Source organism: Giraffa tippelskirchi, chromosome 1 (genome assembly GCF_054371585.1).
Source record: "Giraffa tippelskirchi isolate mGirTip1 chromosome 1, T2T-mGirTip1v1.2.pri, whole genome shotgun sequence".
In the NCBI taxonomy this organism is placed as follows: Eukaryota; Metazoa; Chordata; class Mammalia; order Artiodactyla; family Giraffidae; genus Giraffa; species Giraffa tippelskirchi.
In genome coordinates this window covers 41,823,128-41,838,109 of record NC_137275.1, presented here as the reverse complement: position 1 = coordinate 41,838,109, position 14,982 = coordinate 41,823,128, and positions in this window count along the sequence as shown.

Below are 14,982 nucleotides of genomic sequence, written 5' to 3'. Positions count from 1 at the left end.
GTGTTGATGGAGAGGGAGTGGTTAGAATACAAAGGATAAGGCAATTTCAGTAAAAGGTTCTTAGTCAATATCCTGTAGCAAATTTTCAGTTCATCAAGTTGTCATTAAATCATCATTCTTCTGTAAAAATCACCTGTAGTAGTTGTTGAATTATATATAAAATGGCTAACAATTATTTGGCATTGTAATGTGACTCAGGAATCTGAAAACAACAGTCAATTTTGAGTAATCTAAAAAAATCAACAAAGGAAAGATGCTTCCACCACTCCCTCCTTTATTCTATGAGAAAACTGAATCTTGGTTGAATATATTCAACAGAAAATTAACCTGTAAGAAAACAAATTTCAAAGGCAGGTTTTTTTAAGAAACATTTTTGAAAAATGCATCTTACATAAGTGATATGGATGGTTTCATTACTTCAACTCAGATATGTGAAGGGAAGAAAATCAAGGCTATTAGACTGGCCTTTTCCAGTGTAAAAATGTAGTTTCTTCCAAATCCCTATATTTACAGTCACCTTCGAAATGGAGAAACTTTCACTCTAAAGACTTAGCAGTCACTTAGCACTGAATTTGGAGTTGGGAAGATAATACTGACTTGACATACTTAAGCAGTTGGTGTGAGAAACAAAAGCTTTCACTGAGGGAGGGGATGTAAGTATACTTATGGCTGATTCACCATTGTTGCACAGCAGAAAACAACACAACGTTGTAAAGCAATTATCCTCCAGTTAAAAATAAAATTTAAAGAAGTAAAAAAGCTTCCACATAGTTCTTTGCAAGCTATAAAGCACTGTAATAAATGTAAGTTATTATTATTGCTTGGTGAGGAAGTTGTATTTTACAATTTTCCCTTACACAGTTTCAGGAAAATTAATTGAAATTAATATGAAATTCTCCAGGGTAGGGGACTTCCCTGGTGGTCCAGTGGTTAAGACTTGGTGCTTCCACAGCAGGGGCACAAGTTCAGTCCCTGCCCAGGGAACTCTAGATTCTGCAAGCAGTGCAACATGGCCAAAAAAAAAAAGAAATTCTCCATGGTAAGGGATGGTCTGGTACATACTAGGTGTTCAATAAATAGTTGAAGAAAGAATGAATTAATGAAAAATAAAAGGCAAATGGATAAAATATGCATACAGATTGAATTGGTTTACTTCTTTTAGTTTAATGAACATTTACTGAAGACCTGTTGTGTGCCAAGAATTGTATGGACTGTTTGCACATACGGTTTATAAAAGCCTGATGACTTTCCTGTTTTGATCATGTGTGATGTATGTTTCTATGAAGACCAGGGCCCCTTGGGTCATGTTAATGATCATCTCATATAACTGAGTAGCACAGTAGAACATTTCACTTGTTACATGTACAAATACTTTCTCACAATGGCCTATGGGGAGGCAGGACAGATACTATCATTCCTGTTTTGTAGGTGAGGAAATCCAGACAGAGCGAGATTAAATGACTTGCTAGCTCCTCACCACTGAAGCAATAGTGCCAGGGACAGAAGGGGACCTCACGCCTGGTGCTTTCATCTCTGAATCACATTGTCTTCTCCCGGATATGCTGCACCTCCGCAAAATCTCCCTTGAATTAGACCTCATGAAAAAGTCTACCTTTTGAATAACTTTTACATAAGGAAAAGTTATATCTTACCACCCACTAAGTGGAATGGTTGAATGGGAAAGTTCTGGGTACAGGTGACTGAATTTGAACTCTGGGTTTACCATTTGTTAGCTCTGCATCTTTGGCAAGTGACTTAGTCTGAGTCTCAGTTTTCTCATCTGTAAAATGGTGTAAGTAACAGTACCTACTTGCCTTATAGGATTTGGGGCAGGATCAAATTAAATAATGTGCTTAGCATAAAGCTTAGCATAATGCTTAGCACAGTGTCTAGTAGAAACTAAGCATTCAGTGTCAGCTGATTATTTTTATTCTCATTATTGTAATGAAGCAGTGGCTTTTAAACTTTTTTTTTTGCACAATAAGAAATGTTTTACTTTGCCATCTGGTATACAGATACATTGCAAGTGTGTTTAAGTAAAAAAGTCATTAATTAATGCTTAGATTTCCTCTGCCTGTAATGCATTTTTATATTTTTCATTCTGTTTTATTTAGAAATGCTGGTTGAGATACACTAAATGATTTCACATCCCATTAATGCACCAAGACCTGCAGTTTGAAAAGCACTAACTTTAAGGGTAATCAGGTTAATGACTGCATTAAAGACAAATCTTTTTTTGAAACTTTATATTTTTCCTTCTAATTATTTACAACATCTTCTGAAATTTGAATGTTAAATTACACTGAAAACAGATTCTTAAACATTTCTTAGTAATTATAACCGTATGTTGAGTATTTGTTACTGTCTAGATACTGTGCTAAGCAGTCTATTTTTGTACGTTATCTAATTTAGTGCTTGTAACAGCCTTGTAAGAAGGTCTTCTGTTTCCATTCGATAATTGAAATTAAAACTCAAAGAGGTTTTATGAACTTGCCCAAGGTCATAAAGTTAGTGAGAGATGAAGCAAGAATTCAGAGTTCTTTTTGACCCCAAAACTCGCTGCTCTCCCAGCCCCAACCCTCTGTTCTCATGTTCTCCCACTGATTTTTGAAGATGTATTATTCCTTCTCTTAGATAAATTTGAATGGCAATATTGAGAACTTACCTGTTGTGGTACATCTTTTGCAGTTTCCTTTGAAATGACTCATTTGAAGAAAATTTTCAAGTTAATAAGTAAGAAAGCATTCTGCATAGACCAATATTTCATTTTGATTTTGGCTGGTCTTTGATGTAAACATTTTGGAATAGCTTCTCAGGTTTTTATGATAGAGTCAATTAATTGGTCAGTTTTATTGAGCACCCAAAGGTTTAATATATCTTTGGAAGAGACATGAAATAGCTGTGTAACTATAAAAAGACTTCATTACAAATGAATGCCGGCTTTTGTTAAGGCACAAAATGAAGACTTAAGAGCTACAAAGAGTACTTTATAGTATATTGATTTGTTTCAAACTCACCAGGCAGTTGAAGTACTTATTTTGTAAAGTGCTTGTAAGAAACCACCACTAACTGTACTATTAATTTTTTTGTTTTTGTATTTCAGTTCCTTGCAAATGTTTCTTAAAATTTTAGTAAATATTTTAATTTTTTTGGTGGTCCTGGGACTTTTCTCCTCTTTTAAAAATATTGTGAGAAAAAATTAAGGAAATGTATTTTATAAATAGTACTTAGAAACACAAATAGATAATTTACGTGACAATGGAAAGGCAGATCTCACTGTTTCTTTCCCACTTATGTCTGACAGATTCAGGCTCTTTTGTTGTCTGGTTAGACGCATAGGATTGTATCTTATAAATAAGATAATTACAAGGTGCTTAAAGATATATAAATACACTCCTGCTTTTGCAATATGGCGTCCATGTGCATGGAGCTTTAAACTTTCACTGATATGTTTAACTAGTTTGCTTGTTGAATTAAGGTTGATGTTTTCAAAACTGACAGGTTTTTAAAATCAGAGTTTGTGTAGATCACGATGATATTTTGGACAAAGAACAGCAAGTTCGTGGTTTTGTGAAACCACATATTTTCCTCAACCATCATTTTCTGTTAAGATTAAAGTGAGTATATGGTTTCAGTTATTGTTGGACATCAGATTTTATCCCTAGACGAACCCTCAAAAATTCCTTTTGCTTCTAATGAAACTGTGTATAATTGTCATAAGCTTATATTTTATGCTTATTTTATTAATTTATTCATTTTGTCTATCTCTTGACTCTGAGTGGATTGGCATAGTTTTTGTGAGCATCAAGAAACATTCTAGGTATTGATGGTCACTAATTTTTTTATGTACAAGCAGGCAAATTGGGTTCTCATTACATTTTGTACTACTTTTATTCTTGATGTGAACATTCTTAGAGATAAAAAGAGGAAACTCAATTTAGATGTGTACTTGCACCAGTGCCTTTGAGGCAGATACATATGCAGATTTGGATCTACATATATGTATGATTTCCAGTTACATGAGAAGTGAGTGCATGGTTACAAACTCTTAACCCAGAAATTTAAAAATAATCTTAATTTAAGTAACTTTGTGGAAATGAAAAAACTGAGTAAAAACCTTTAAGAGATGTTGAATGCCTTGTGTGTGTGTGTGTGTGTGTATGTCTGCTCAGTTGCATCTGACTCTTCGTGACCCCATGGAATGTAGTCCGCCAGGCTTCTCTTTCCATGGGATTTTCCAGGCAAGAATACTGTAGTGGGTTGCCATTTCCTTCTCCAGGGGATCTTCCTGATTCAGGGATTGAACCTGCATCTCCTGTGTCTCCTGCATTGGCAGGTGGATTCTTTACCACTGAACCGCCTGGGAAGCACATTGAATGCTTTGGTCACATGTTATCAGAAATATTTAAGAAAGCAAATAGATCAGCCATATATAACAGCTTTTTTTTGCATGTGGAAAGGTGATTCTGTATAAAATGTCAAAAATGAAATGCAGAAATAATTTCAATCTGATTTTAAAATCTTCACCAGCTCTTCCAGATGTTTGTAGAGTTTTTTAAACAGTATGCTTTGAAGTTAGAATGGAAATTTTAATATAGTTATTTCCGAAGCTGGTGCTATTTTAAAAATGTGTCTTTGAGGAAAAGATACAGAAGTTACATCCCTGAAACACTTTGGGAAATATTTAAATTGGAAGTAAGCACTCAGCTCACTAGGGACAGGTTGTTAGAATTTAGAGCAGATACCAGCTGCTAAGAAGAAGTATTCTCAGTAATAAGAAAGGAGGGAACACTTGCAAAAAAAAAAAAGGCTTTTTACTAGGGAGGGTAGGAATACCCAACCCAGAGGTCCACTGGCCTCGCTTCCCTCCCCTGGAGAGGAGTTGGCTGGCACTAATGGGGGAGAAGGGGAGCATGTGGGGTCGAAGAGGGCAACAGAGAAACTGTTATTGTTTAAATCTGAGATAAGCCGGATTCAATAAATAATCTGTGAAAATTCTTATATGTAATTGTTAACCCACAGTTTCCCCCCCTGGGAAGAAATAAAAAGGAAAGCCCATGGCCCCAAGACCACTGCTGTTGGAAGAGGAAGCATGAGGACCCCATTGTCAAAGCCATTTGTGGTCTCAGGCCAGGGCCACAGCTGATACTCTTAGGGAAGCTTGTGATGAATTCAGCCGAGCTGGTCAGACACTGCTGATGAATTCCAGCTGCCCTCAATGACTGCATTTTGTCTTTTCTTCATTTTGAAAAGTTCTTAATAAATGTAGAGTGACTTTTTCTCTACCACAATATCATTGTGACAGATGCCGTGGGCTTGCTTGGCACTCTTTAAGATGCAGCTGCCCGGGCATGTTTGTGATGGGTTAACTGTTTTCTAGAGTTAATGAGGTCAGGGTCACAGGTTCAATTCCTGGGAAGGCCAGTTAGCTTTGCTTTGTTCTCTGATCTCATATTGTGCTCTTAACCCGGACTAGCCATCTGGCGAAGGCTGATCGTTGATCACAAAGGGACTAATAAGCAGGTCAGTGTGGGAGGAGCAGCACTGGTCTTCCTCAGTGGATGTTGAGTAATTAGAGAAACAACTACAAAAGCATGTGTACTTTTGTGTTTCCTAGCATTGTCTTAATATGTGGAAGATAACGAGGTGGTCACATCATTTTCTTTGTCATTTCTGTTGAACTCCCATTTTTAACAGTTGTTTTCTCTAGTTCTGAGGTTTTGAAAGTCTCATTCAGTCAGCAGTTGTACATTGTCTTGAATGTTCTTAGCTTCCTTGTAAGTTTTTAGGACAGTGACTCAGTGAGAAAAGGGCAAGGCTGACAGTAGAACAGACCACCTACTCAGTCGTTTGCAGATCTAACCCCATTTGAGTTAAAAAAGCAAAACACCATTTTGAATGGGAGTGAATAGACTGAGAATATCCAGGAAAACACTTTATAGTTTTTCTAAGCATACTTTATCTATAAATCTCTTATGCCCTTTATTAAAATTACATATAGTGTCAAGTGAAATATCTGAGATCATCTAGACGAGTGCTGTCTCTTACAGTCACTGGTCCCATGGGCTATTAAAGCATTTGAAATGTGGCCTGTCCAAATTGGGAGGAGCCCTAAGTATAAAATATGCACCAGATTTCAAACACTTGGTATGAAAAAAAAGTGCAATATGTCATTGATATTTTAAAAATATTTTAACATGTTGAAATAATGTTTTAACTATATCAGATTAACTTAAGCATTATCAAAGTTAATTTTACCTTTTATTTTTATTTTTTTACCTTTTTGAAAATGTGTTTACTAGAAAATTTTGTGTTTTGTGTTTACTATAAAAGCTACAGATGTGGCTTGAATCATATTTCTGTTGGGTGGTGGTGTTCAAGAGCAGCCCTTCATTTTACAAATGAGAAGCCCAAGTTCAGAGGTTAAGTAACTGAGCTGAGTTGTTTCCATTGCCTGTAACCTCTCCCTGCTAATAGGTTTAGGTGTTCAGGAAGATGGGAACTCTTTGAACCATTAAAAGACCATTTAGTGCCTGACAGTTATCATATGTTGCAAGGTCTATGCCTGAGTCATTGCATATTTAGGTATTATGCCAGGTGTGTGTGTGTGTGTATGTAAGAGGGGGGCTTTGTTTTGTTTATTATGCTGATACTTAGGTTTTATTTTACCTTCCTATATAGGTCAGAGGCCATATAGCTTTATTTAGTTCTGAGAAAAACACATTAAATTAGACATTAACAGTTGTAACTCTGGGATAAATAAGATATGGTGATCAATCAAATGAGTACTTTATTGTGAAGATTTCAGATGGTTTTGAATGCCGCTTGAGGACAAAGCAGCAAGCTTTTAGGGCTGTATTCCTTTTGTGTTCCAAAGGAAGAACTTACAGGCTGTTAGTTTCCCTCTCTTAATTATGGATGTGCTGATATTCCAATCGAACAAAAAATAGACAGGACTGGGTGGTGTTAAGGCTGTGGCCTCCCATTGGGGCTTTCTGTCAGTTTTATGACATAATAGTCTTTAATTGGCAAAGATAGAAAGGAAGAAAACTGGGGGAAAATTGGAAGATTGAGATTGACATATACACACTATTATATATAAAATATATCACTAATAAGGACCAACTTAACACGGGGAACTCTACTCAATACTCTGTAATGGCCTATAGGGGAAAAGAATCTTAAAAAAGAGTGGGTATCTGTATTTGTATAACAGATTCACTTTGCTGTACACCTGAAACTCATGCAACATTTTAAACCAATTTACCCCAATAAAAATTAAAGAAAAAAAAAAAAGAAAAAACCCTCAGGACCCAGTTTGTTATTTTTAGTTGAGATTTTTATTTTCCTAATCAACATAGGCAGCTCAGACTAACATCTTAAAGAAGTTTACATTATGCAGCTTCAGATCTATTCTCCCTCACCCTGCCCCAGCCCACTCAGAGTTGTAAGTCACTATCAGTTTGTTATCAGTGACAACTTGGGAGCAACAACTTTGTCAGGCCACCTCTGACACTTCGATTACTCTGATCATCCATACTAGGTAGTGATGTGCATGAGCTTACCCTTTTAATAGGGGCATTGAGAGAAGATACACAATTAATTCCAGAAGGGTGGTTTATAAAAGTAATTCCAGATTATCATTTTCCTATGCCCAGGTAGATGGTAAGTACGAGAATCAAAACAGGATAGCGATCTTTGAATGGTTACCTTGGAGTCAGCCAAAAATAAATAACTATGTCCTGCAGTATGAAGTTTAATGAAAAGTCCCATAACCACCCACATTCTGTGCAGCCTGAGTCACTGTATAAACTCAGTTTATCTCACATCAGCAGATGTGTGTTGAGTGTTGCACCCCATGGGCTGGGCACTGTGGACTAGGCACCGTGGACATAGCATGGAAAGAACAAAGGTTGAGGGAATACAGGTCACTTGAATGAGAACTTTTGTTGTCGTTTCTAGCTTGAGAGAAGAATGTAACATTTTAACATTGCTGCAGAATGAATGAACACATGATGATTTATGTTCTAGAAGTCACTAGTTGATTTCATGTGTCATATTTGATGTCATGTCCCATTTTTAGCAGTAACTGATTTTTTCTAAAATTTGGGTCATTGGGACAGTCATTTGGTATGCCAGAAGGCTTGTTGTCATGTTGACAGCCATACTGAACATGGAAGGGTAGCACATGTCCCCTGTGTTCCTCCTCCTTTCCCTGACCCAGCTGTTCATACCAGGTACTGTGGAGATGCTAGTGAATATAAATGTGAAGAATTCAGTCTAGCAGAGAAGAAAGACAAGAATGTAAAATTGCTGTGAGAGAACGTCCCAGTGCTGTGGGGACTCAGATGAAGGGGTGACTGTTCTGGTGAGGGAGGACAGAATGAAGAAAGATAAGGAGGTAGCTTACAGAGGAAGTGATATTGGAGCTGGGTCTTGAAGGAGGAGTAGAATTTTGACAGATGGAGAGGGGATGGAAAGGTATTCCAGGGGTAGGGAACAGAATGAGCAAAGATAGAGCAAGCATGAAGCCATGACATGGAGGTGGAAGGAGCATTCAGGCATGGAAGGGCATGGCAGGAGACCAGACCAGACATGTGGATCAGGCAACATTTGGAGAGATTTGAAAGGCCAAAGAGTACTGACATTTTTTAAGCAACAGGGAGCTATCAAAAGCAGCTGCTGTTGCTGCTAAGTCGCTTCAGTTGTGTCCGACTCTGTGCGACCCCATAGACGGTAGCCCACCAGGCTCCGCCGTTCCTGGGATTCTCCAGGCAAGAACACTGGAGTGGGTTGCCATTTCCTTCTCCAGTGCGTGAAAGTGAAGTCGCTCAGTCATGTCTGACTCTTCATGACCCCATGGACTGCAGCTTACCTGGCTCCTCCGTCTATGGGATTTTCCAGGCAAGAGTACTGGAGTAGGTTGCTGTTGTCTTCTCCGATCAAAAGCAGGGAGTGGCATAATTGCATCTACTTTGGAAGAATTACTGGGAGTTAAGCTTGGTTCTAAGGCCACCTTTCCCTCTAGCCTAGTGACCACGGTTGAGTCACTTACTCCTCTGAGCCTCAAAAAATCTCGTGTAATACTTTGGCCACCTGATGCAAAGAGCCGACACTTTGGAAAAGACCCTGATGCTGGGGAAGATTAAAGGCAGGAGGAGAAGGGGGTGACAGAGGATGAGATGATTGGATGGCGTCACCACCTCAATGGACATGAGTTTGAACAAACTCTGGGAGATGGTGAAGGACAGGGAAGCCTGGCGTGCTGCAGTCCATGGGGTTACAAAGAGTCAGACACAACTTAGCAACTGAACAACAACAACAAATGAAAGCATAGAGCAAGAGTTATCCAGTCAGACAGTAAACAAAGACAGTGCTTCCAAGGGTCTGGTCCGTGCCAGGTCCTGTTGTTGGTGCTGGAATATGAGAGCAAACATACAGCCAGGGCCCCTGAACTGCGGAGACATACTGGTGGGAGAGAGGGACAAGAAACAGTATGCAAATATGTATGTATATAACACAGTGTCAGGTTGCGATAAATGCTAAAAGGAAAGTCATGCTGAATGAGAGGAGTGAGAAGTTTCTCTAGAGAAACCTAGAGAACTTTGAATGAAGTGGAAGAAGCCTTGGAACAATATGGAATTTCTTCCAGATCTGAAATGATCAGTATAATTAAGCGAAAAGTTATAGCTCTTTAACATTGGTTAAAGTCAGTTTCCAAATAGATGTTGTTCTTACAGTTTCATTTAGGTCCACCAGTATGGCTCTTGATGGGCACACTCTTTTTAGCGTTGGATCTTTGAAAAAGCTCGACTAAGCACAGCATAATCTCATTTTAGGAAACAGTTTTCTTCGTATTCTGGAAAAATGCCCGTTGCGTGGTGGGTAATCCCAAATGTTATCCCTCAGCCCTTTATCCATCTCCAAGCTTGTGGCTTATGAAAAGGGAAGATGCTTGGCATTTAAGCCACTAGATTTAGGATGGCTGTTCAATATATCGAATGACTCTTCTATTTTAATATAAATTAAAATTAAGTGAGAGCCCTGGGAAAGCTCTGTTTTAATTAGAGTTGGAATGCATCTTAGGAGACTATTTCTGCCAGTTATAATCATAACAGTGGTGTTATGATTTTTTTTTTTTAAAGAATCCGTACTTAATAAGCTGGGTCTTTCCTGAGGTCTTCAAGTTTATTTTATAGATGATTTTTGTTGAATCAAGTGAAAGGCAGAAGAATGCAAACATTCTTCTTGGACCCTAAACCTTTTTCTTGGAGATGTGAAACAGCTGAGCAGTAATCTGCAGAGGAGGGTGCTCATGACTGGCTTGTTCTTGAACATGAACCATGAGGTTGGGAAATCTGGATTTACCATTTATTGAGGACCATTCACATGGTGTTTTTGTTTTTTTTAATTTTACTCGAGTATAGTTGCTTAGCAATATTGTGTTAGTTTCTACTGTAACGAATGAGCTATACATATATACATATCCCCTCTTTTTTTTGGATTTCCCTCCCATTAGGTCACCACAGAGTATTGAGTAGAGTTCCCTGTGCTATAATGTAGGTTCTCATTAGTTATCTATATTATACATGTCATCAATAGTGTGTATATGTCAACCCCAATCTCTCAGTTCATCCCACCCTCCTCCTTTTCCCCTGTGGTCACATAGAGATTTGAACTGATTCCCACAAATTGTGTCTACAGTGTTGGGAAGCTGGAGTGATAAACTGTACCTTCAGAGATGGTGTAAGATGTGATCCCTGGCCTTCCGCTGGCATGGAATCCAGGGTGTTTGCTTGTCTCCTTGCCTCATGGTTCACAGCCAGTGAGACTGGCCCCACCTGAATTATTTAACTCATCTTATCCTTTAAGATAATTGCAAAGAGTTGTTCTAGAACTAAATGACTTACAAATTTGGGGCTTGCACATTTTTGTCGTTTTGTCATTTTCTTTTACCGAAGATAGAAGTATCTCCTGGTCTTTGGTTCTGCCTGCGGATTGTTTATAATCTCTGCTCTGGATTACCTCATTCTGCCAGTCCCTTACAATATGATTTATCTTTTTAAAATTAAATTCTCATTATACTTTGAATCTTTCTTCCTTAGAATGAATCTTTCTTCCTTAGAATGTTTAGTTGTTTGGTATAACTGAAGAAAGAGGAAGGAAGGAAAAGAGGGAAAGAAGAAAGGAAATTCTATTTGGACACTGTACTAATAGGTCATGTATATGTTTGATTTGCTCATTATATTACATTAATTTTCAGTATTCTATTTTTTTCCCTCAAATGTTAAAAATATTTTTATTATGGTAAAATATTTACAACAGAATTTACCATTTTTAAATGTACAGTTTATTAGCATTAAATACATTCAGAATGTTATGCAACCATTACCATTATCCACATCCAGAACGTTTTCACGTTCCAAACAGAAACTCTGTATCTGTTAAACAACAACTCCTCATCCCCCCTGTCATTACCCTCCTGGTAACCTCTATTCTACTTTCTGTCTCTGAACTCTCTGTGAATTCTGGGTACCTCATAGAAGTGGGATCATACAATGTTTGTCCTTTCATGGCTGACTGACTTCACTTAGAATAGTGTCTTCAAGGTTCATTGTGTTATAGCATATATCAGATCTTCATTCCTTTTTATGGCTAAAGAAGATTCCACTATGTGTGTCTGTGTGTATAAAATGTATATAAAACTTATTCATCTGTTGATGGACATTTGGATTGTTTCCGCCTTTTGGTTATTGTGAGTAATGCTTCTATGAACATTGTTACATAAGTATTTGCTTGACTCCCTGCTTTCTATTCTTTTGGATATGTAGGTAGGAGTGGAATTGCTGGATTGTATGGTAATTCATTGTTTAACTTTTTGAGGACCTGCCAAATTGTTTTTCATGGGGACTATAACATTTTATTTTTAATTAATTTTTTTGGCATATTGTTGATCTACAATGTTGTATTCCTGGTGGCTCAGATGGTAAAGAATCTGCCTGCAGTACAGGAGACCCGGATTTGATCCCTGGGTGGGGAAGGTCTGCTGGAGAAGGAAATAGCAACCCACTCCAGTATTCTTGCTTGGGAAATCCCATGGAGAGAGGAGCCTGGAGGGCTACAGTTCATAGGGTCACAAAGAGTTGGACACAACTGAAGTGACTAACACTTATTTACTTACTTACTTGCTATACCATTTTATTTTATTTGTAATTAATTTTTATTGGAGTGCAGTTGGTCTATAGTGTTGTATTTGTTTCTGCTGTATAGCAAAGTGAATTAGTTACACATATACATATATCCACTCTTTAGATTCTGTTCTCATATAGTTCATTACAGAATATTGATTAGAGTTCCCAGTGCTATACAGTAGGTTCTTATTGGTTGTCTGTTTTATATATAGTAGTGTGTGTATGTCAGCCCAAATCTCTCAGTTATTCCACCCCCATTTCCTCTTGGTAATAACCCTGTTTGTTTTCTCCATCTGTGACTCTATTTCTGTTTTGTAAATATGTTCATTTGTACTAATTTTTTAGATTCCACATATAAACGATACCACATGATATTTATCTTTCTCTAACGATACCATTTTAAGTTCCCACCAGCAATGTACAAAGGTTTCAGTTTCTCCACAGCTTCACTGGTGATTGCTTGTTATAACAATTAATATTCCATTGTATATGTATGCCACATTTTGTTTATTCATTCATTTGTCAATGAAAACTTGGGTTCCTTCCATGTTTTAGCTATTGTAAATAATGCTGCTGTGAGCACGGGTGTATAAATACCTCTTTGAGAACCTACTTTCAATTCTTTTGGATATATACTCAGAAATGAACTGCTGGATCACATGGTAATTCTATTTTTAACTTTTTTGAGGAACACTTTTATTGTTTTCCACTGTGGCTGTGCCATTTTACATCCCTACCTATAGTGAATAAGGGTTCCAATTTCTCTACATCCTCACCAACACTTGTTGTCTTTTATTTTTTCATAATAGCCATTCTGACAGGTGTAAAGTGATATGTCACTGTGGATTTGATTTGCATTTCTCTAATGATTAGTTATGTTGAACACTTTATCAAGTGTTTATTGGCCATTCCTGTGTCTTCTTTGGAAAAATATTTTTTCAAGTCCTTTGCCCACTTTTGATGCTTGCTCCTTGGAAGAAAAGCTATGACCAACCTAGACAGCATATTAAAAAGCAGACACATTACTTTGCTAACAAAGGTCTGTCTAGTCAAAGCTATGGTTTTTCCAGTGGTCATGTATGGATGTGAGAGTTGGACTCTAAAGAAAGCTGAGCGCGAAGAATTGATACTTTTGAACTGTGGTGTTGGAGAAGACTCTTGAATGTCCTTTGGACAGCAAGGAGATCAACCAGTCCATCCTAAAGGAAATCAGTCCTAAATATTCATTGGAGGGACTGATGCTGAAGCTGAAACTCCAATACTTTGGCCATCTGATGCAAAGAACTGACTCATTTGAAAAGACCCTGATGCTGGGAAAGATTGAAGATGGGAGGAGAAGGGGATGATAGAGGATGAGATGGTTGGATGGCATCACTGACTCAATGGACATGAGTTTGAGTAAACTCTGGGAGTTGGTGATGGACAGGGAGGCCTGGTGTGCTGTAGTCCATGGGATCACAAAGAGTCGGACACGCCTGAGCGACTGAACTGAACTGAACTTGCCCACTTTTGAATCAGATTGTTTGCTTTTTCATTGTTGAGTTTTGGGAGTTCTCTGTATATTCTGACTATCAGTCCTTTATCAGATATATGATTTGCATATATTTTCTTCCATTCCGTGGTTGCCTGTTACTGAGTGGATAGTGTCTTTTGATGCACAAAATTTAAAACATTTTCATGAAGTCTAATTTGTCTATTTTTTCTTTTCTTACCTATGTTATTGGTGTCACATCCAAGAAATCACTGCCAAATCCAATATTGTGAAGCTGTTGTCCTATGTTTTCTTCCAAGAGTTTTATATTTTATGTCTTAAAATTTTGTTCCTTGATTAATTTTGAGTTAATTTTTGTATATGGTGTTAGGTAAGGGTCCAACTTCATTTTTGTACATATGGATATCAAGTTTTCCCAACAGTCTTCTGTTCTTTTCTCGTTGAATGTTCTTAGTGCCCTTGTCAAAAATCACTTGCCCCTGTATACAAGAGTTTATTTCTGGGCTGTCTATCGTATTCCATTGGTCTGTTTGTCCGTCTTCATGCCAATACTACACTTTTTGGACTACTATAACTTTGTAGTAAATTTTGAAATCAAGAATTATGAATCTCCCAGTTTTGTTCTTCTTTTTCAAGATCTTTTTTGGCTATTTGGAGCTCCTAGAGACATGAATTTTTGTATAAATTTTCTATGTCTGCCAAAAAATGCTGTTGGAATTTTGATAGAAGTTGCACTGAGTCTGTAGATGACTTTGAGTAGTATTGACATCTTAACAATATCAAGTCTGCTTATCCATGAACATGGGATGTGTTTCCATTTATTTATTCTTTAATTTCTTTCAGAAGTGTTTTATAGTTCTCATGGTACAAGTCTACACGTGCTTAGTTAATTGTATTTTATTCTTTTTGATACTATTGTAAATGGAGTTGTTTTTGTAATTTCCTCTTCATATTTTTCATTGTATGGGTATAGAAATACAACTGATTTTTGTGTTCTGACTTTGTATCCTGTGACTTTGCTGAATTCACTTGTTAGTTCTAGTAGCTTTTAGCATGGGATTTTAAAGGGTCTTCTACATCTAAGATCATATAATTTGCAAAAAGAGATAATTAAAAGAATATTTTTATTTATTTATTTGGCTATACCAGGTCTTAGTTGCAGCACACAGGATGTTTTAGTTGCAGTGTGTGAACTCTTACTTGTGGCTTGTGGGATCTAGTTTCTTAACCAGGGATTGAACCTGGGCCCCGTGCATTGGGAGTTTGGAGTCTTAACCATTGGACTACCAGAGAAGTCAC